This window comes from Spermophilus citellus, assembly GCF_964194105.1.
Source record: "Spermophilus citellus genome assembly, chromosome: 2".
NCBI lineage: Eukaryota > Metazoa > Chordata > Mammalia > Rodentia > Sciuridae > Spermophilus > Spermophilus citellus.
In genome coordinates, this window is record NC_138183.1 from 56,932,584 (window position 1) to 56,954,487 (window position 21,904).

Here is a 21,904-nt window from a genome sequence, read left to right on the forward strand (position 1 = left end):
AACCTTTTTTATTTATCTAGTAGCCTGTCATCCTGTCACTCCCAGGTTCACGCTAATGATAATAATAATATTTATTGAGTAAATTCCACATGACAGGTACTGGGTCACATTCATTAGTTTGTCTTTTCCCCATAATAATCCCATGAGGTAATGTTACTGCATTTTACAGATGAGGGACTGGAGACATGAGAACATAAACAACTCCATAGGTCGGTGAGCTAGCAAGTAAGACAGTGAAACAAGAGTCCAGGTCTGCCACGCCCCAAGGCCTACCAGTTACCCCACCAGAAGGTTCAAGACTTGGGTCAGGGGCTGGGAATCTCCTGGCGTGCGTGCAGCCCGGGTTCGATCCTCAGCACCACATACAGACAAAGATGTTGTGTCCGCCGAGAACTAAGAAAAAATAAATAAATATTAAAATTCTCTCTCTCTCTCTCTCTGTCCCCCTCTCTCTCTCACTCTCTCTTTAAAAAAAAAAAAAGACTTGGGTCAGGAGGAACAGCGGTCCAAGCTGGCCCTCGGGGCTTCAGCCAATCTCAGGGCCTCCCCTCTCCCACTCTTATTCCTGATTCCCTGTCCTTGGAGGCTGTGCGGCCTGCGGCCATTTCCCAGCTGGGTCCACATCAGCTGAGGTCCTTTGTCACCTCTGGGTGCGTAGGCTGCTGTTCCTCATCAGAAGCACCCTCCCCTTTCCTCCCAACACTTCAAATTCTGTTTTTTGTTCAAATCCCAGTCCCTGCCACCATCTTGAGGGTTCCCTACCTTTCCCATTTTGAGACTGCACACTGTCTAGGTTGGATGAAAGCCTTTCTGAATTTAGAGTTCTGGCTCTTCCCCCACATGCCAATGCCTAAGAGAAAAGGGAAAGGAAAATCCTTTGAGGTCCCTGTGCTTCTTTCATTATCTGCAAAATAAGCCAAATGGACTGAATCAAGACACCCAGCCCACTTCCCAGGATGGATACAGTAAATAAAAGAGATGGTGAGAGGGCTGGGGATGTGGCTCAAGCGGTAGCACGCTCGCCTGGCCTGCGTGCGGCCCGGGTTCGATCCTCAGCACCACATACCAACAAAGATGTTGTGTCCGCCGAAAAGTGAAAAATAAATATTTTTTTTTTTTAAAAAAAGAGATGGTGAGAAGGAGAATTTCTGTGAAAGCAAGGTGTTGCTTGATTATCATCCTGGGCTTTCTCAATTTGGATCATTTTCCTTTTTCTCTTCATTTCTCTATTTCCTCAATTTTATTCAGCCATGCAGACAGGGCACTGGCAATGGGTTGGAGGGTTTCCTGCTTTCAGGATTTTCCGCTGTAAAAATGCTACATGCCACCAGCAACCTCAGACCCCACAAAAGGTTGTATTTTTAGGAAGGAGGGAGCTAGCCAAATGACCTCAGCCATGTAAGCTATCTGAATGGCATCTTAATCCCAGAAAATTTAATAAAATGTGGGTGGGGGCTACTTAATTATGTTCCTCTGCCACGAAAAGGAGTTCATATATTTCCTTTGTTATAATAGCATTGGCATCCTGATATTGACAGGTGGGAGAAATAACTGTTTTTCCTAGGGCATTTATCAAATAAGTAAGAAAAAATTCTCCTGGGAATTTTCATTGGAATTGCATTGATTTTAGAAATTAATTCAGAGAGAACTGACATCTTTACATATTGAATATCTCCACCCAACAACCTGCTCTCTGGGTTTTTTTTTAATTTATTTTTTAGTTGTAGTTGGACACAATAGCTTTTTATTTTATTTATTTATTTTTATGTGGTACTGAGGATCGAACCCAGGGACTCGCACCTGCTAGGTGTTCTATGGCTGAGCCACAACCCCAGCCCCCAACATGCTTTCTATTTGTTCAACCGTTCTTTTATATGATTTCATGATTTTGCCCACAAAAAAACCTTCAATGTATTTTGTTATATTTACTCCTAGCTGCAGTGTTTTTCCCCCTTGCTGTTACCATAGGCTATTTTTTATTTAAGATTTTAACACAGATTTTATATCTTTGGGTTTCATAAAAACTCTACCATTGTCTGAATATTAACATCATCACATTTGTCTAGCACATAGGAACCACTATGGTCAGCCTGGGCAACCAATGCATGTGACATTCTCTCTGCTCTGGGAAGTGTGGCTTGACTTTAAATATGATTATAACTAAAAGCATAATTAATATGGAAAAAGGATTCCTACGACCTTGTGCTGGAATCTGCAAAACATTCAAATATCCGAGAGCATTGTCCTGGTTATCTGGAAGGTCTCACGTTTAGGGGCTAGGAATTTCCCCAGGTTAAGGGTCATTTTAAGAACTGAAATACCATGATGAATTCAATAAGCCTGTGCTTCTCTTACTGGTTACTTGCATTCTGGAAGAATTCAGTGATGTGCTACGGGGTGTACAGGGATGGCCAATAGAAACTAAAGAATATATTATTTCTGTGTGTATATACGTGACTGCATAATCAATGTGATTCTGCAACCTGTACACTAAGAAAAATGAGAAATTAAATCCCATCTGATTCAAATGTAGGATATGTCAAGGTCATTGTACTGTCATGTGTAACTAATTAAAACAAATAAAAAATTTTAAAAAAGAATATATTTTGGGTATCAAACTAAAGCACTGATTGCATAATAAAGATTTTTGACTAATTTAACTCGCAAATAATTTGAAACATTTATATTAAGATAACCAGGGATATCTTTTGAGCTATAATGCAAAATTAAGATTTAGGTTTAAGAAAATTTACTGGGATGCTGTGCCCAGGTTTCTCAGAACTTCCCAGTCAGTCTCCTCTGCGTTTGATGTGCTTTGGGGAATATCTGGGATTCCCCGGGGGAAAGCATCCATCTGATGAGTACTGGGCACTCATTGAATTCAGTTCTCGCCTTGCTTTTGCTGTCCCCTGATTGCTCAGCTCTGAAGATACTTCAATGCCTTTAACATAGCTTTTCAGGATTTGGTAATTACAGTGATCCTTGAGCATCCTTGAGTTCCCTATAGGGAAGGAGGTGCAGAAGCTGGATGGCTGAGCATGGCATTGGGGGTCCCATGTGCTGCGTTACTACTATACAGAAATGATGGGCTGCTCAATGAAATGTGGAGGGAGAAACAATATATTTTTGGAAGTAACCCCACAGAAAGACTTGAGCTAGACAGACTCTGGCCTACTGCTGATAGAGGCTGATCTGTAAGATGAGGCATGGCAGAGAATATCCGTACAGGCTGAATTTTACAAAGTCAATTCATTGGCGATGGCAAACCTGCCACCAAGTTCTGTTTGTTTTCCTTTTGGATGTAGATCCTTTCATTCCTATTGCCACGTCATTGTTGGATTTCTTTAACAGATTAATTCATTAATGTTCTCATTCAATAAACTTTCAATCAACTCTGTACTGATTACTGTGCCAGGCATACAATTCCTTCAAGGAAATAACAGTCTACTGAGGGGGAAAAATGAAACATCAATTACCAAATAGTGGTGGAAGGACAATCATAGAAAACAGTGTGGGGTGTTATGGGACCCTGCAGAAGAGTGGGCTTATCCAGCCTAAGGGGTCTAGGAGGCATGCTATCTAGTAAAAGACAGGAGGGTGTAGGGAAGACAGGAGAGAGAAGACAGGTTCTTTAAGCAAAAGGGAATGTGACAGATGTAAAGGTTATGTGGAGTTTAGTTCCTAAAGGCAATAGCAAATTCAGGATAAATGGAACAAGACAGGGAAAGGAATGAGAAGCTGGAATAACAAAGCAAAAACCAGGGCATTTGGCTGGCCTTGGGTTCTGCTAAAGAATTTGGAGTTCTTGTCCTTTGGGCAGTGGGGAGCCATGGAAGGGCTTAAAGCAGGAAAATGATGTATCAAATTTATATTTCAGAAAGTCCACTCTAACTGCAATGTTGCAAGTAGATTATCTACACACACTCATTTATTTAAAATTGAATTATTATAACTATATATAATAACAAAAATTACATAGAATAATATTTTTATTTATTATATTTGGTTTGAGTATGTTTTTCTTTTATTAAGCCAGACATATAGATCTCTGCAGAAGAAATAGTTTTCTTTCAAAGGAGGTTAATACAATTAGTTTTAACTGAACTAGCTTTTATTTAATTTTGTGAAGAGGTAACATATTAAAATGATTCAAAATTCACCCTGTTTTCTGGCCATCCAGCTTCTCTTTCCACAACCACGTTATTAGTTTCTTTCTGTTCTTCCTGAGCAATTTTATGCTTATAAATATTTATGTTTGGGACTGGGGTTGTGGCTCAGTGGTAGAGCACTTGACTAGTCTGTATGAGGCACTGGGTTCAATTCTCAGCACTGTATATAAATAAATGAATAAAATTTTTAAAAATGGCCCATCAATATATAAAAAATATTAAAACAATTTATGTTCATATGTTCCTTACTGGCCTTTTAAAGATTAATGGTTATATATAATGCACATTGTCCTTTACCTTTTCTCTCTCAAATGGCAACTTTATTTGAACATCTTTCTGTCAGTATTTAGAGTTTCTTCATCCACTGTTATGGCAACACAACATTCAGTTATGGACCTGTACATAATTTATTTAGCCATTCTCTAATGATGGATATTCAGAGTGTTTCTAGTTTTGATTTTGCAAACAATTTTGCAATCGATAATGACTCCATTGTCATTTCACTCCCATTTCATCTGTAGGACAAATTCCCCAAAATAGGGTGGCTGGGTCAGAACATGCTTTTTTAGCAATTTTGATTACGATATGGCCAAATTGCCCTTCACTGTAAGCTGACTTTCCTACTGGAATTGTTTGAGTTTGCTGACACAATGTGTTGTCAAACTCTGGGATCTCTGCAATCAGGCGAAACAGTATTCTCTTACTTTATTTTGCATTGGCATATTACAAGTAAGGCTTCTTATGTATGAATATGAGTCAATTGATTTTTTTTTGTCCCTTGAACCATCTGTCTATTCCATTTCATTTTTCTACTGGGTTATTAATTTATATAAGTTCCTTAGATGTTAGAGAAATTAATCATATGTCTGTGATACACATTGAAAACCGTTTTCCAAGTTTGTCATTTGTCTTTGTTTATTTGTATTTATTCATTTGACCTTTTTAATTTGTTCATTTTGTTTTTTGGTAGATATTTATGCCAAATATAAAACAAATTTATATTATTTGTATATATATATATATATATGGATGCTTATTTTTGTTTATTTGTATTTGTTGATTTGGTTTTGCTTATGGTAATTTTCACCTTTCAGTAAAAGTTTATTGCTAAATAGTTGAATTTAGCCATTTGCTATTTTATAAGACTTTGAATTCTGTCACAGTTTACAAAGCCTTTCCTATCTCAAGATTACCAATCAAAATTATGATTTCTTCCATTACTTCCATAACTTTGGTTTTCATTAGGTAAAAACAACAATTTTCATATGAAATAACCACTATTTGACAATTGTCAACCTGCAGAAATGGCCCTATGATTTAATCTAGGACATTCAAGCCTCCAGCCAGTTGGAATTTGTTCTGGTGCAAGATATGAGGGTCAAGTTCAACTTAATGCTTTTGCAGATGTCAACCCATCTTAATAGCTTATCTTTTCCCCATGATTATTAATGCCACTTCTTAACACTAATTTTAGAAATAAAATTGTATGTATATGGGCTGGGGATGTGGCTCAAGCCGTACGTAGCGCACTCGCCTGGCATGCGTGCGGCCCGGGTTCGATTCTCAGCACCACATACAAACAAAGATGTTGTGTCCGCCGATAACTAAAAAAAATAAAAATATAAAAAAAAATTGTATGTATACATTTTAGATTTTCAAAAATCTTCCAGTGGTCTGCCTGCCCATTCAAATTGCAGTGTTCATTATTTAGATTTTGTTTTAATATCTCATTCTTCTTTTTTAGAACATTTATCTTCTTAATTTATTTTTTCCATGTGCATTTAGAATTTTCTAGTCTAGTTCCTTAAATATTAATGATCATTTTGTTTGCATTTTTGTTAAGATCACTGAATTTGAAGTGAACTGGGAGCAAATTGCTGTGTGTGTGTGTGTGTGTGTGTGTGTGTTTTGCTGGGGCTGTAACCCACAGCCTTATGCACGCTAAGCAAGTGCTCTACCATTGAGCTACATGCCCTGCAGAGATTCTTTTGGGGCCCTTTCGATGAGGGCATGCTTTTCTCAACTAGCCTCTTAAGAGTTTCCTCCTCTCATTCTCTAATCTGTTCATTCTGTGCTCTGCCACCTGACTAATCTGCCTCAAATATCTTCATTAACTCAGATTCCTGAGTTTCCCTAATCCATACCTTCTCTTTGTTTTCATCTCTTCTCCTTCAGAAATCTGTCATGTCCTCCTCTCACCCCTCCACTAACTGAAAGCCCTGATAAGCCCACTTGGCCCTTCAGGTCACATCCTCCAGTGCAATCTAGACTGGCTATTGTGACATCTACTTTGCTCTCCCTTTCATGAAATCACTCTACTTCACTAGGAAGCACTAAATTATGTATGACTTTTGTTTCACCACACATTTTTAACCAGAGTGACTTAGGTTTCAAAAGCAGATAATTGAACATTGAAATACATCACATTAACCCCTAAATCTCTTCGGTTGAAATCATGTTGCAATTCAGATTTTTATTACCTTGGACTTGCACATGCCTTAAAATCTTGTGTGCAAACACCATATATCTCTATTCATTCATTCAGTCTGTTGCCAAATAGGTATTTCAGGTCTACCGTGTGCCAGGCGCTCTGATAATCATCCGACATTTGTATCAGTCAAATTAAGATCATTAAGCAGCAGTAACAAATAACCCCAATCATAATGGTCTACAACTCTAAAGGTTTTTTTTTTTTGTTGTTGTTGTTCATGGTACATGTCCACCTTCACTTGGTCTTAATTTCAGGAATCATATCATTTTTGGTTACACAAGCATCCCAGTCTAGGATATGCTGATCTCAAGATGTACACAAAATTAACATACTTTTATTTTGCAAATTATCTTCACCTAACACCAACAAAATGATCTCAGAGCGTCTCTACTCCACCATTCCTTATTAATTTGTTTTCCCATGTGGCAGGTCAGGAATAACTTTATGATCATATTACTCTGTTGACAATCTCATTGGTTTTGAGGGCCCCAAATGACAAACTGTATTTGGGCAGGCATGTACCTTTCCACAGATGACGACATATAAGTCTTGATATCTCCACCATGTACATACTTGCACAATATGTATAGTATGTGTTATATTTTCTTTGATCTTAAAACTTACAGCTATTCTCAAAATAAATAATTATATGGAAAGGGAATGGTTTAATCATTTCAGATGGAAAGTCCCCCATCCCAAACACGTAATTATTAAGCCATTCCCACTTCCATACGATGATATTGCTCTCAATTATTTGCTGAGAAATAAACGAGTAAACTAATAATGATGCTAGGGTCTTAGTCTTCCCTTCTTAATGGATGCCTCAGAAGACAGCCTCTCTAATTCCATCTCCATACCATATGTCTCTGTTGACATTAAAGTGCTTAGTTCCAAATGAGTTGGCTTCATTCAAGCATCTTAATTCAAGAGTGGATGATTAGATCTTAAGCTAAAAACCTATTAGGATGTAAGCATTTGTATTTTTGAAAGGTATTAAGGGAACATCATGGTGTGGTTGTAGATAAATCCTCCCTATCTAGTAGTGGGTTGGCAAAAATCTCATTTAATCTTCAAACATTACAGACCAGCTTCATGTCAACATTAATCCCAGAACAAGAAATCAGCCCAGGGTTATCAATCCACATGCTGGATAGCATGGTGATTTTTATCCTCTGCTAGGAACACATTCAGAGATCCTGTCTCTGAGCTGGGGTAGACTGAGAGAACCAAGTAATGTTAAAAAAAACAAAACAGAAATACTCTGGAAGAAGTTCTGAGTTCAGAGCTAGAGCCCACCTCAGCACCTCAGTAGGACTTCCAAAGAGAATGTCACTCATTGGTGGGCTGGTGCACCCTGAGGTTTCTTAGCAGGTACCATGCTATAAAGCAACTCGTGTGAACAGAGGACAAATCACATCACCCCTGTTTTCAATTCCTTTGAGAAAGCACATACCGAGCTAAATAAAACCCAGTGCTAAGCTGGTTCGTGCCTTTATTTAACCACATGTGTGGTCCAAATTAATAGGATCTCTCCTTCTCCTCCCGGCCTCCAGTTAATTTGCTTTCGTCCCTATGTAATCCTGTCATCAGCAGGGTATGGGATCTTCATATGTGGAATGTGAAAATCATTTGATAACCATCTGCCTAATGTTTTGGCATATATTTGTTTAGCTTACAGGGCTACCACTAATTTGGGACTCTTCCTCAGGAGCAGACATGTCCACTGGGGAACAGGGGGAACGTAAAGTTGCAGAATTAAGATTTCATAATTATGTTTTAACAAGTGACCTGTAGGGCTACTGACAGTGCCACTCCTGAAGAAAGAAAGACCAGATTAATTTATCATTCTCTAATTTCAAAGACACCTGCTAGATCATGTGTTTGTTCCTTCCTCTCTTCCCTTTTCTTTTCCCTCTCTTCCTCCTTCCCTCCCTCCCTCCCTCCCTCCTTCCTTCCTTCCTTCCTTCCTTCCTTCCTTCCTTCCTTCCTTCCTTCTCTCTCCTTCCTCCTCCTTCCCTCCCTTCCTTCTTTCTTCTTCTCTCTCTTTCTTTTTTTTCTTTCTGTGTTTCTCCTTTTGTATTTTTTTTGTGTGTGCAAAAGTGCCATGAATACAATGGATTAGTAAAGGTGAGCTCTGATTACCATTGCTTGGAGAATCCTAGGGTGCACACCTTCAACTATAGAATCCCTCAGTGTTTTATGACAACTTCTTTATTGCTCATTAGAAACACAGAGAAGCATAAAGAAAGAAAGAAGGAATGCTTTGTAAGAAAGAAATGTATATACCTGCTGGAAAAAAAAAGATTTATACGTTGAAGTATTTATGGACTTCAACATCAAAATAAGAGCAGAAATCCTGGAACAACTGATACTAATAATGCTTCTTAACTGTATCCTCCACCCAGGAGCCTTGGATACTAAAGATACAAATTTAAGATATTAAAGATACAAATTTAAAAAGGGACTATACAGTCAGCACTTCAATGAAGTAGATCATACTTGAAAACATTAGGCTTCATAAAAATAAATTTCTTGTGTGAAAATTCAAATCAAAGCATTCAAAACCGAGACCATCCTGGGAGTGAGGGTGAGTAATGGAAGCTGCCTTACAGTGGAAATATCCCTATGAGGATGAATTTTCATATTCTAACTTAAATGAAGGAGAACACATTCTTGAGTTACTTGAAGTTAATCAAATCATACAAACAAACTCTAAAATACTGTATTCCTTATGTAATTGGATCTTTGCATATCGGCTCTGTATTTGATGATACTGACAAACTATTGTGTCAACTTTTCAAGCGTAAAATGGTACTATGTTTTAAATTTTTTAACAACTACTTATTTTTTTAAAGATACATACTTTCAAAGTCCTTACCTTTTATTATTTGTGTACACACACACACACACACACACACACACACACGAGCACATATGCATACTAAGATACTTATGAATAACTGGCCAAAAGCTGATCAGTGTTAAACCTGGGTGAGGACATATTGAGGCTCAGTATACTATTCTATTTTGCTGTATATTAAAAGTGCTTCATAATAAAATTTTAAATTAAAAAAATATAAAATATATCAGGTATCCAAAGTTGTAATAAAGTATAATCTGGAAAACACCCGCTAACTAGTTGAAGATTTAAAACATACCAATGTAGTTGAAAAAATTATAAAGGAACTCTTTTATGTCAATTACCTGGCTATGTTTGTAGGGTCCCTTTGGGAGGCTTCCTGCTGGTGTCACCTCATTAGAATGGTAACACCTCTAATGTTCACTTCAGCTGGGCCAAGCGGACCTGGATTCAGGCTGAACAGAGGCAATGTGGTGCCATGGAGCTAACTCAGCCTTGAGAATCAGAAACACCTGGACTGAAATCCCTGCTCTAAACACAGTTGTGTGACCCTCGGTCAAGTTCCAAACTTCTCCGAGCCCATGACCTCTGTGAAAATTTGTTCTGCAACACCAGTGTAGTTGCAGGATTACAGGCCGTGTCTCTGGGTTACTTAGCTGGACCATGTGAACCATAGCTATTTTACTTGATGTTTTAGAAGACATTTGAATATTTCTCATCTGAAACCTAAGAGCATCTTTGAACATGCAGTAAACAAACACTTGATAGCGGTTGCTTAAACAAAGCCCAGTGTGCTACTTAGCAAAGAAAAGGAAATCATCAACTGGACAGAGCTGGAGTAGCATGCAGGAGTGGGAAGGACAAAATCAGGACATGCCTGAGATGGGGTGGAGGTCTGGTTTAAGGTGGGCCTTTCAACTTAGTGCAAGGGGCAATTTAATTAGAATCCTTATAGCTAAAGATTAATGAATACATGGGCCGGGCACAGTGGCGGCACACATCTGTAATCCCAACAGCTCGGGAGGCTAAGGCAGGAGGATCACAAGTTCAAAGCCAGCCTTAACAAAAATAAATAAATAAATAAATAAAATAAAGCGAGGTGTTAAGCAACTCAGTGAGACCCTGTCTCTAAATAAAATACAAAATAGGGCTGGGGAGGTAGCTCAGTGGTCAAGTGCCTGGAGTTTGATCACAATTACTGCCCCCATCCCCCCAAAAAAAGATTAATGGACACAGAATGGCTAAAGTTTTAAACAGTGAATCATTTTTGGAAACTGTTGTCCCAAGAAGGACTGATTTATAGAGAAAGGATATATGGATTTGGAGGAAGTTCTTTATACAAACAATAGTTTTGGGGGCACGATCGACTTCCTGGGCCCCAGCGTTCAGTTTCCAGAAAAGCCAAGTCAGGTTAATGCTGTTTGAATAGTTGAGTTGTGTTGCTAAGCTGATACGCTGAGTGGATATCGGTGTTTTTTGTTCTCATTTGTATAGGGGGCTCCACAAAAGATTTTTGTCTATTTTTACTTTGGTTTTTCAGTCCCAACATGAACTGGGATTACATAAAAATGCACTTCAACAAAATGAACTTCCTTTGTGATTCTACTTTCTGCTCACTCATTTTCTATTATTTTTTAGCATCTCATTTGAATATTCCAGACTGTCTTTGTAAGAAGATGCAGTCTTACGCCAGTGGTTCTCAACCTTGCCTGAACATTGGACTTACATGGGCAGATTTTTTTTTTTTAGTCCTTGGGATTGAACCCAGAGGCATTTTACCACTGAGCCATATCCCGAACCCTTTTAATTTTGAGGCAGGGTTTCATCAAGTTGCTTAGATCCTTGTTCAGTTGCTGAGACTGTCCAGTGATTTTTCTGACTCAGCCTCCTGAGTCGCTGGGATTGCAGGCGTGTGCCACCACACCCGACTCCTCACTTGGGCAGATTTCTATATTCCTGAAGCCAAATTCCGCCTCCGACTCAATTAAATCAGGATGTCTAGAGTGGGGTGTCAGCAAGTCTAAGCTCTCTCGGGATTTTCTTTTTAATATATATATGAAATATATATTAAAATATGTATATATTATATATTTTAAAATATATATTTATATATTTTTTTAGTTGTACGTGGACACAATATCTTTATTTCATTTTTATATGGTGCTGAAGATTGAACCCAGAGCCTCACATGTGCTAGGCAAGCACTCTACCGCTGAGCCACAACCCAGCCCCCCTCCCAGGGTTTCCAATGTGCATCTAAGTTTGAAAACTACTGCTTGAAGCATAACTGGAGGAATAAAAGCTTGACCAGGGAATTATAAGATCTTAGACACTGATAATAACTATGGGCTGCTGTATATTAGAGCCACTTTCCAATGCTGTTAAGCTGTAGTAAAAGTATTAATAATGACACAAGTGTATGTGACGACATCCTAACCTTTAAGCTCTCCATTCAGATTCCATTATACATTATATACATATTATATGTTATTATATATTATATATAATTATGTATTATTGTATTATATTATATATTTATATTATATATTGTATTTCTCAGGAGCTTTAAGTTTCATAATAACTATCTTTCATTATACATTCCACCAACTTCCTTTTCTTCACCAGCTCAGCACAGAGTTATTCCTTCATTTGATGCTGACATTGACCCAAACTGGGAGCAACTATTTCTTTGATTTGCACATGTCCCTTCCTCACTATATAAGACTGTTACAGATGTAGTAACCTTTGCTAGAGGTTGGGGAACATTGCCTAAAGATGAAAATTTAACATAGAATATTAGCTAGCCAACATTTATGGCGTGAAAAGTCCTTTGGCCACCTTGCTGTGTCTAGTTACCATACCTACCTTTATACTCCCACTCTTGTCTCTTTTGTGGCCCTCTCTCAAGAGAAAGCAAAGCTCCTTTCCTAGTCTTTTGCAACATACTCCACTTGTGTCAAGCTCTGCCCTCCATTTTGGAATTCCCTTTGCATAACCAAGAGCTCAGTGGTGTCCTTTGGTATACAATAAGTCATCTCTTCTAAAAATGCCTTCTCCATCCCCACTGGATCCTTTAAGTAAAGGAAAGAACTAGAGAAAAGTTACTACCACTCTCCTGGGGATTACGACAATTCCTTCTCAATCTCTTGAAATATATAAACAATTAAGTCAATTTAGACTTTAAATAAAAACACCTTTTTTTCCTGTTATATTTAGCTCCTTAATTTAGCCAATAATCATATCTACCACTGTAAATGCTGAGAGACACATCAACTATTTGATTGAAAAATAAATCTTCCAGTGAGAATCAGTACAGTTGAGAACATAAGAATTGTGACGAAATTAAGTTATAACTCAAGAAACTAATTGTTTGTTCAATGAACTTGGCTCCAAGGATTTATTTCAGTTCATTGACATTCACCTTGCTGTGATTTACATTTTCAAATAGTATAATGTTTGCAAAGGATCAGACCTTTTCACAGTCCCATTTACGATTGCACATATAGTTAAATATATATATATATATAATAATTTTAAATATAGTTATATACATATTATATATAATATATATTATATACATATAATTTTTAAAAATTATATATATATATATATATATATATATATATAATTTAAAAAAAATTCTTGGTCAGGTTTTCTCTGACTTCACTGATCCAAAGTCCAGATTGGTATGGGTTAAAAAATGATTAGAGGACTTTCATCTCCAGAGGAGGTGCCTGGGACAATCTCTTCCATGCACAATTGTAATTTTTGTCTAATATAGTATATGAAACACATCATCTTAGATCCATTAGTGAACTCTCATGAAAGGAAAGAATGTTCAGTCTAGGACAAAGCTCATCGTTGAACCAGATGAACATGAATTCCTGTTTTCACAACTTTGATGGCAAGGGGAATATAAGACCAATTTCAGAACCCACCAAGGCAAGAAGGCCACAAACCTGAATCCCAAAGAACTCTACCCTCCAAGTAAAAGTGAATTAGAAATAATCCTGCCACCTTCCTTCACCCCCATCCTCTACCAGAGAACTGCAAAGAAAATACAGTTTTTATTCTTGATGCCAAGTGAAGGTAAGAAAATAAAAATAAATCCTGACTTAGAACTTGTAACTACAACTCATCTCAGATTTATTGCCTCAATTTACATTCCCAGAGTGGTTTTAAAAACCTCAAGCCAAGAATTTAATTGAGAGTAACCCTCAGACTAGTTGTGTCCCAAGATGCTTGGGAGAAGCAAATGTATACATTTTTCTAAAGAAGACATCTTCATTTGAAGCCCTCAAGCATCCCCACAAATACAATTCCAAGATCATTGCACATACCACAATAAAACTTGACTAAATGCACAAGCAGCTAAGTCACCATGAGCAATAACTTGAAACAAACAGAGCAGACCTGGATCCATCAGGACGTCAGAGTCTATAAGTTTCAGACACAGACTTTCAAAACACTATAAAATATTTTGAAAGAAATGAGTCACAAACTTAAAAATACATGGAAGAAACAATGAACCATGAAGTATGACTGAGCAGATTATCGAAGAACTAAGCTGAATTTCTAGAAATGGTATATAAAATATAAAATTCTTAAAATACGAGTTCAAGCAAATAAGGAATTCCTGTTGGTTTATTTAGATGTGATAATGATATTGATTCTGCACCCACACATAAATATTCTTGTCAATTAGAGATAAGTACTAAGGTGTTTTCAGAAGAAATCTCCTTTCAGATGGAATTCCATGATGTCTGGGATTTGCTTTAAATGTTTCCTCAGTAAATTTTGTTTAAAGTATGTAAGTCGAGAAAAATGAAATGAGACTATTAAAAATTTGGTAAGTATTGAAGTTGAGTAGTGGGCATATGACTTTTTTCACACTACTCCCTTTACTCTTATTCATGTCTGAAATTTTATACAATAATAACTTTTTAAATTTAGAAGCAGAGATTATATTTTCTTAGTTTGAGCTCAGATATTTTTATGGTGTTCATTTAATTAATTTTTAAAATCTGATTTAAAAATATATGATTATCCAAAGTATCTTCAAGTCATGTAACTATATATGTGACATACATATAAATCTTCATGGGCTGATATAAACTATAAATAGAAGTTATGTAGAAAAAAAACAAAATGGGCTTGATAGAGATTAATGGAAGTTGAGAAGAAATTTAGTGAACTATGAAAGAGATCTGTAGAAATTATCCAGAAAGCAGCACAAGATAACAAACAATAGTGAATGTAAATGAAGACAGAGACATGATAGGTATAAGGAGAAAATGTAACAGGTTTTATTAGAGTCCCAAAAGGATGGGAGAAAAACAATTAAGCATAGTTAGTATTTGAAGAGAAAATGACTAAGGAATTCCAGAACCAATGAAATGTGGCAATTCAGGGTCAAGAAGCCTAAGTAGCTGGGCACAGTGGAGCACATTTGTAATCCTGATATGTGGAGGCTGAGGAGGGAGGACGGCAAATCTGAGACCAGCCTGAGCAACTCAGTGAGTCTCGGTCTCAAAAGAATGTTTCAAGGGGTAGGGGATGTGGCTCAGTGGTAGAATATACCTGGGTTTAATCCCCAAAATGAAGAAGAAGGAAGAAGAAAAAGAAGAAGGGGAGGAAGAGGAAGAGGAGGAGGAAGGTGAAGAAGGAGAGGAAGAGGAAGAAGAAAAAGAAGGAGAAATCCCAAATAGTCTAATTAAAAATAAATCTATACATGGACGAATTATAGTGACAATAAAAACAGAAGAAAACCATAGCCCATAAAGAAATGACCTTAAAAAGGGTCCAAGAGCAAAGCATAACCTCAAGAAGAGCAGTGACCTGAGAGCCCTTTTCTCATCCATGGAAGCTGGACAAGAGGGTGGTGATCCCTCCAATCTGATGACAGTGGGGACCACCTGGGATTCTGAGCCTAGGGAGTGTATACTTCAGAAATGAAGGTGAAACCAAGTCACTTTCAGACACACAAAATCTGTTCATCTCTGATGGTAATTCTACAGGATGTTGTTCTTCAGGCATCAAGAAAATGCTCCCAAATCAACATTCTGAGATGCCAGAAGGAAAGAAGCATAGAGAGTCGGGAAGATAGAAGTAAGAAGAAAGGAATACTGGTTGTATGGAACGATGAATGGTGTCAGCCCCATCTCATTCAAGAACACAGCCCGGATCCTACCCAGAATTGTTGGTCCAGCATTTGAAAATTCACATCCATGTTAACAATTTAAAGGAGAAAAGCCATATGATCATCTCAAGAGATGCCAAAAGAGTACTTGCTAAAAATTAGTACTTATTTTATGATCTAAATTCCAAAAAAGAGTTAAGATTTCTTATGTCTATTAACAATACAAGATACCTTCCTTAACTTGATAAAGCATGCCTATAAAAACTTAAAGTTTTATCTATTATACTATATCTGATAGATAAAAATATTAATAGAAAAAAATGAATGTTGGCTGTCACCTTCTTATTCAAATTTGTACCATTGATCCTAGCCAGCACAACAAAACAAGGAAAGGAGATATAAAGGAAATGATCAGTCGGGCACAGTGCCATACACCATAATCCCAGTGGCTTGGGAGGCTGAGGCAGGAGAATCATAAGTTCAAAGCCAGCCTCAGCAAAAGCAAGGCACCAACTCAGTGAGACCCTGTTTCTGAATAAAATACAAAAAATAGGGCTGTGGATGTGATTCAGTGGTCCAGGGACCCCTGAATTCAATGCCTGGTATCTACCCCACCCCCCGCAAAATAAAATAAAATAAAAAATAAATGATCAAAATTGTAATTTTTTAAAAAGTCATTATTTTTAGATGACATGTATGATTATGAACATAGAAAATTCCTCCAAAATATGTAGGTTAATTTTTAGAGGGTTTGGCAAAGTTGTCAGATAAAAATCAATACATGAAAATCAACTATATTCCTATCTACCCACAGCAGATAGTTGGGACAAGAAAGCACTATACAGCACTGAAAAAGAACAAGCCATACAGCAATGTGTACTGTTCTATTCCACTTATGTAAAGTTCAAAATCAAGCATGATCAAATCATTTATGGTTGAGGAAGGCATATACAGGCACTGATGGGAATAAAGAAAACAAAGAATGGCTATCACAAAAGTGAGGATATTGGGTTACTCCTGGGAGAAAGCACACAATAACGGGGTGTATGGGCCCTGCAAGGTTCATTTAACTTGGTTAAGCTTATTTTCATTTTTAAACTATAGTAATGTACCTATGTTTTTACAATTTTCTGATACATTTCACAATTACTGAAAAGTCAGAGTGAATGAAGATAAGGATAAAATTTAGCAAATGTAAATGTCTGCCTAAGAAAACAACAACTGTGTTATCTAAGGTCACCACCACCCCAACAGCCACTCACCCTGTACATTTCTGAACTGTCCAACATCTGATCGTGAAAATTAATCTCTCTCTGGCGTGAAGCTGAGTATACCTTCAGTGATGGTTGGCTCCTATTTGGAGCACCCATCCATTCTCACAGATTCAGCAACGATCATTGTGCTTGACTCCCAAAATTGCCATCATGGCTTCATGTCACCCATGCCTTGCGCTTTTGTCCTTCTAGACATTGCCTTCTAGATATTGCCATGGGAAGGACCTATGTTATCTAAACTATGGATTGTCTAGTGTGATGATCTACATGAAGTATACAAACACTCTTCTTAGATCTACAGTCTCCCTAGATGAATTCACTCATTGCTTTTTTTAAAATACTTTTATTTTATTTATTTATTTTTATGTGGTGCTGAGGAGAGAACTCAGAGCCCTGCATGTGCTAGGCGAGCGCTCTACCGCTGAGCCACAACCCCAGCCCCTGCTTTGGTTTTTATATTATCTCTGTGTTGCATCTTACAAGCGTCTTACTCCAATCCTAAGTCTTCTTCTGAGTTCCAGGTTCATATCGCTAAGTGCCTCCTTTATATCAAAATTCTATCCCAAGAGCTATGCCATCACATTTACACTCCAGAATGATAACTTTGCAAATGTGGAAGAAGAATTAATTAAAGGGTGAGATAGAGAGAAAAAAATATGGTGGCAAGAATGCTGAGCTAAAGTAGTTGGGGAGTAAATGGAAGAGGGATTCCTGAGAGTGATGGGGGGAGAATGGGGGGGGGAGTGGGTACCAGCTGAGATAAATAAATGGGATGGAGCAGCGTGGCTAAGGAAGGAGCTGAGGATGGCATCAAAGCTGATCCTCAGGAGACTTGGGGAATGGCGGTGTCTTTGCCCAAGGTAGGTGATATGGAAGGAGGAGAGGCCAGGGTGGGAGGCCCCTGACTTTATCTTGGTCGGCAAACCTGTGGCACACTCAGCAAGGAGGTGGAGTACCTAATTAGAAATACAGGTTTGTATTTCAGGAGAGAAGCTGAGATAGATGGAGGTGTTGACTTGGGAGTCCACCTAAGTGTGGGGGGTGGCTGTGGGCAGTTTGGAGGTTGCCAGGAAAAGCAAAAGTGACAATTCCTATTACACGCAGGAAGAAAAGAACCTGGCACTGGCAAACCAATTAGTGTCAACATCGCCCCAACTAGCTAGGAACCTTGGCTTCTGTTCCCAAAGTTCCATGAGTCAGCCCTCCTTCATTCCATCATTTATTCTGGGAAGGATGGAGTCAACATATCTGTAGTCAGAAGAGTCAGGGATGGTGGGATTTAGAGACCTCCGAAAGGTTTGCCTGTGACTGCACCTGAGATTGTCAGTCACAAGCAGGGCTCTGAGTTAGTGCTAAGCACAGTGGCCCCTGACAAATCACAAACACTATACCTGATAGAAGTAACATGCATGTAACTATAAATGTTATTAATCCCTGGGTTAAAATTAAAATAGCAGCTCATGTTTTATTAAGGGTTATGTCCTTCCAAAAAGACCCATCAGAGTTCTTACTCCCAGTACCTCAGGATGTGAATGCACTTGGAGATAGACCCTTTATAGAGGCAAAACAAGACCATTGGAGAGTATCCTAACCACAGTGGGTCCCTATAATGCCATGCAAAGGTGAGGACATGGTGGGGCCATGCCAAGCCAAGATCACCAGCAAACCACCAGCTAGGCGAGAGGCCCAACTGACCCCTTCCAGCTCCAGAGTCATGAGATAGTACATACCTGCTGGGTAAGTGGCCTGTTTGTGGCACCTTGTCCTGGCAGCCCTCACCTGCTGCTACAAGGTGCCTATCATGAACATGTTAGCACATGCTTATTTTGCTCAGTGTCATTGGATCCTCATCCTGATCCCCTGTGGAAGACAGCATCAGTGGCCCCTTTCACAGGGTAGGAATCAAAAGCACTGCGATACAAGTTCCTGTGTGCTCAGACACAGGACACAGGGACTTTCCTGGGGAAAATAGCAGGACGTGTCACCCATGAGGCACAGCACATGTCAACAGTGTTGCCGTGGAGTGAGGCAGTGTAGAGGCCAGACCTGGGGTCAGCCTCTGAGGGCCGAATCCCAGCTCTAGAAACTCCAGCTGTCTGGCCTTGAACCAGCTCCTTAACCAGCTCTGCATCTTGGCACAACGTAGAAAATACTAATGTGAGGTTCTCCTGTGGATGCCTGTGAAACGTTGAGCATGTGGCCTGCTGTAGTCATAGATGCTCAACAAATGGCAGTTATTTTAAAATAATTATTCAGGGGAAGTTACAGGCGGGTGGAGAGGCCCATCAGTAATTCCGAGGGCAATGCAGATACAGTTGCCTCTGGGATGTGCTGCACCGAAGGTCAATACTAAACACATTGTTTGTGTATGTCTGTGTATGTCTGTGTCCAGGCCTGGGAGTGAGGGGCGACCGGGGCCATTTCTTCAGGTAGACATGGCACTTGGTAGTTCTCCTCCAGGGCCCATTCAGTCATCCCTGGAGGACCCTCGCCCTAGGTTAAGCCCATCCTGACCCCCCAAGAAGCTCTCTGTGGTAATAATAAGGGTTCACTGCTTTGTTAGATGTCAGGAAAAAAAAGAGACCAAATTGGTGGTTATATGCAACTGGGAATTAATCAGTTAAAAGGTCAGAACTTGAAGCGTGGGTTTTGATAGAGACAGTTCCCACATGCTTTGAACTTTAAAATCACTGCATAAGGTTTTTACTATAAGCAAGTTCACCATAAAGGGATTTCACTGCGCAAATAACGAGTAAAGAAACACAATATCCATCCTGAATTTTAAAAATGCAATTAAAATTGGTGCAGACCCACTTGAGCCTTGCCAAATCCTGCTTTAAATAACAGTTTGGAGAATCACAAACTTCAATTACTTTTGGCAGTGTCTTGGTTTTCCATGAGGCACTATAGGTTATTAAATGTCGTAGCTATTTAGCTTACTAATGAATAGTTTATCCTACATTCAATTAGGCTAGTTTTCTCTCCTCCCCCCCCCCACCCCTCACTCTTTTTTCTTCCAGCCCATTCAAAGAATTGATGATAATTAAGGGAAAAGCTGTCAGGGGTCCAGGTTTTTCATCCAAGATATCTTTATGGTTCTAGAGTTACCTAGGATAGAAATCTGGCTTCTTCTTGTAAACTTAATATCTATCTTCCCATCAATAATGGTTATCATAATGATGATAATAGTGAGAATAATTGCAGTTGTGTGTTATATGCAACACCTTTCAAACCATTCTAAATAGTTCACATTTTTTTCTCTTAATACCCTTGTGCAATAGATAAGGATATTTTTTTTTAAGTCAATGAAGCACAGGAAGTTAAATAAACATTCCCGGGTTATAAACTTTATCTTGAACAAAGCAGAACCTGAACAAAATATGAACAGGTTAACATGGTGTCCAATTCACATCATTGTCCTGTTCCCTAATTTCTATCTCACTCTCAAGGGACTAACGGATAGAGATCAGGTAATAGCAATAGTGTTTTCATATCTTTCTTTCTTTCTTTCTTGGTACTAGAAATTGAATTCAGGGGTGCTTTACCGCTGTGTCTCACTAAACTGCTGAGGCTGGCCTCTAACTTGGAATCCTTCTGCCTCAGCTTCTTGGGTCACTGAGATTACAGGTGGGCACCACCCCTCCCAGCTAATGTTTTCATCTATTTCTAATTGCCAGATTTTCAAGGTCGGATCAACTGAATAGCAGTCCCTTCCTCATATATAAGGTGCTTGTTCATTTTTTTTCCCCCAGCCTCACTTCAATCGGGAGAGGTGGTGGCCCCAGTGATTTCTGATATTCACAGAGGTCAGGATTGTTCATGGACCTCTATGCCACTCAACATAAGTGTACCTGTGAAAGCATATTTCAGAAAAGGAAGAAATTCAAATCATCAATAACAAAGCATGTGACAATAAGAAAAAGAGACCGATTCAAGATCTCTTTAAATGTTTATCGGTTCATCACACAGCTCTAAAGTGAGACCACACTTTGGGATTACAAAGCACACCCAGCCACTTTTTTAATCTAGCCAATCCCTATTCTTTTCTAGACACTAAGGTTCAGTGTGTCGGAGATAGATGAGAAAGACGTAGCCTGCTCCTTGTAGAGATGCCTGGTCACGGACTGTTCCCGGCCCCACCCAACTGGGACCAGGCGCAGGCATGGGAGAGCTCAGACATTCTAACAGCAAACCTGTCACCACTCTAAGGAAAAGAGAAAAAAAAAAAGTCTCAGCCAAGACCCAACTGGTGAGCTCATTCTACACAGGAGAGCCTTGAGAAATGGCTCAGGCTCCTACATGTCCCGGCCATCCTTCTCCCTAGCTCTTCCCTTCACTCCTGGGCCCCACTCCGTCCTGGCCTGCGCTTGCTCCTGGCGCAGCTGCTTCAGCATAAAAGCAGCATCCTGTTAGCCTGAAGTTAGTGCAGCCGGCCTCTGCTCTGAGGCCCTTCCTTCTTTTGTGCGTTTCTGCCTCTCCTCTTGTCCCTACCACAGTTCCCAGTCATGTTCCTATTCCTGGGACAGGAGCCACCTTTACCCTGAGGCACTCTTCCCTCTGGTGCCCAACTGGCCCCTTAACCCAGTCCACTTACCATAAATAGAGCCCAGTCAGTACACCACAGGCTACCATGGGCCTTGGCACACGTCCGCTCTTCTGGCATCTCCTCACTCTGGCCCGAGGCTGAAGGCAGCTCCTTCCCATGTCTGGTGCAACCCAAATATAGCTAGTATGTGCAAAGCGCGTGCTTCGTATCAGACACTCTTTTACGTGCATTGTGTGTATTTAATCCTCACCACAACACTGTAGGTATATTGTTGTTCCCTTTTTAAAAATTGATTTTATTTTTTTAAATACATGACATCGGAATGCACTGCAGTTCTTATGACACATATAGAGCACAATTTTTCTTATCTCTGTTTGTATATAAAGTATGTTCACACATATACAATTCAATACATGTACTTTGGA

The 21,904-nt window shown here is 39.0% G+C and overlaps 1 protein-coding gene and 1 long non-coding RNA gene across 6 annotated transcripts in view; one reads left to right on the forward strand and one right to left on the reverse strand.

The window, feature by feature from the left end:
* The window catches only part of NFIB (nuclear factor I B), a 433,171-nt gene that overhangs the window by 67,131 nt on the left and 344,136 nt on the right, over positions 1-21,904 (forward strand). The gene's annotated exons all lie outside the window — the stretch shown is intronic.
* LOC308642303 lies at positions 96-21,628 on the reverse strand. Its single transcript, XR_014020523.1, has 3 exons — positions 21,528-21,628; positions 763-850; positions 96-393 (listed from the first exon to the last, which is right to left on the reverse strand). It is a non-coding gene; the product is annotated as an uncharacterized lncRNA (long non-coding RNA).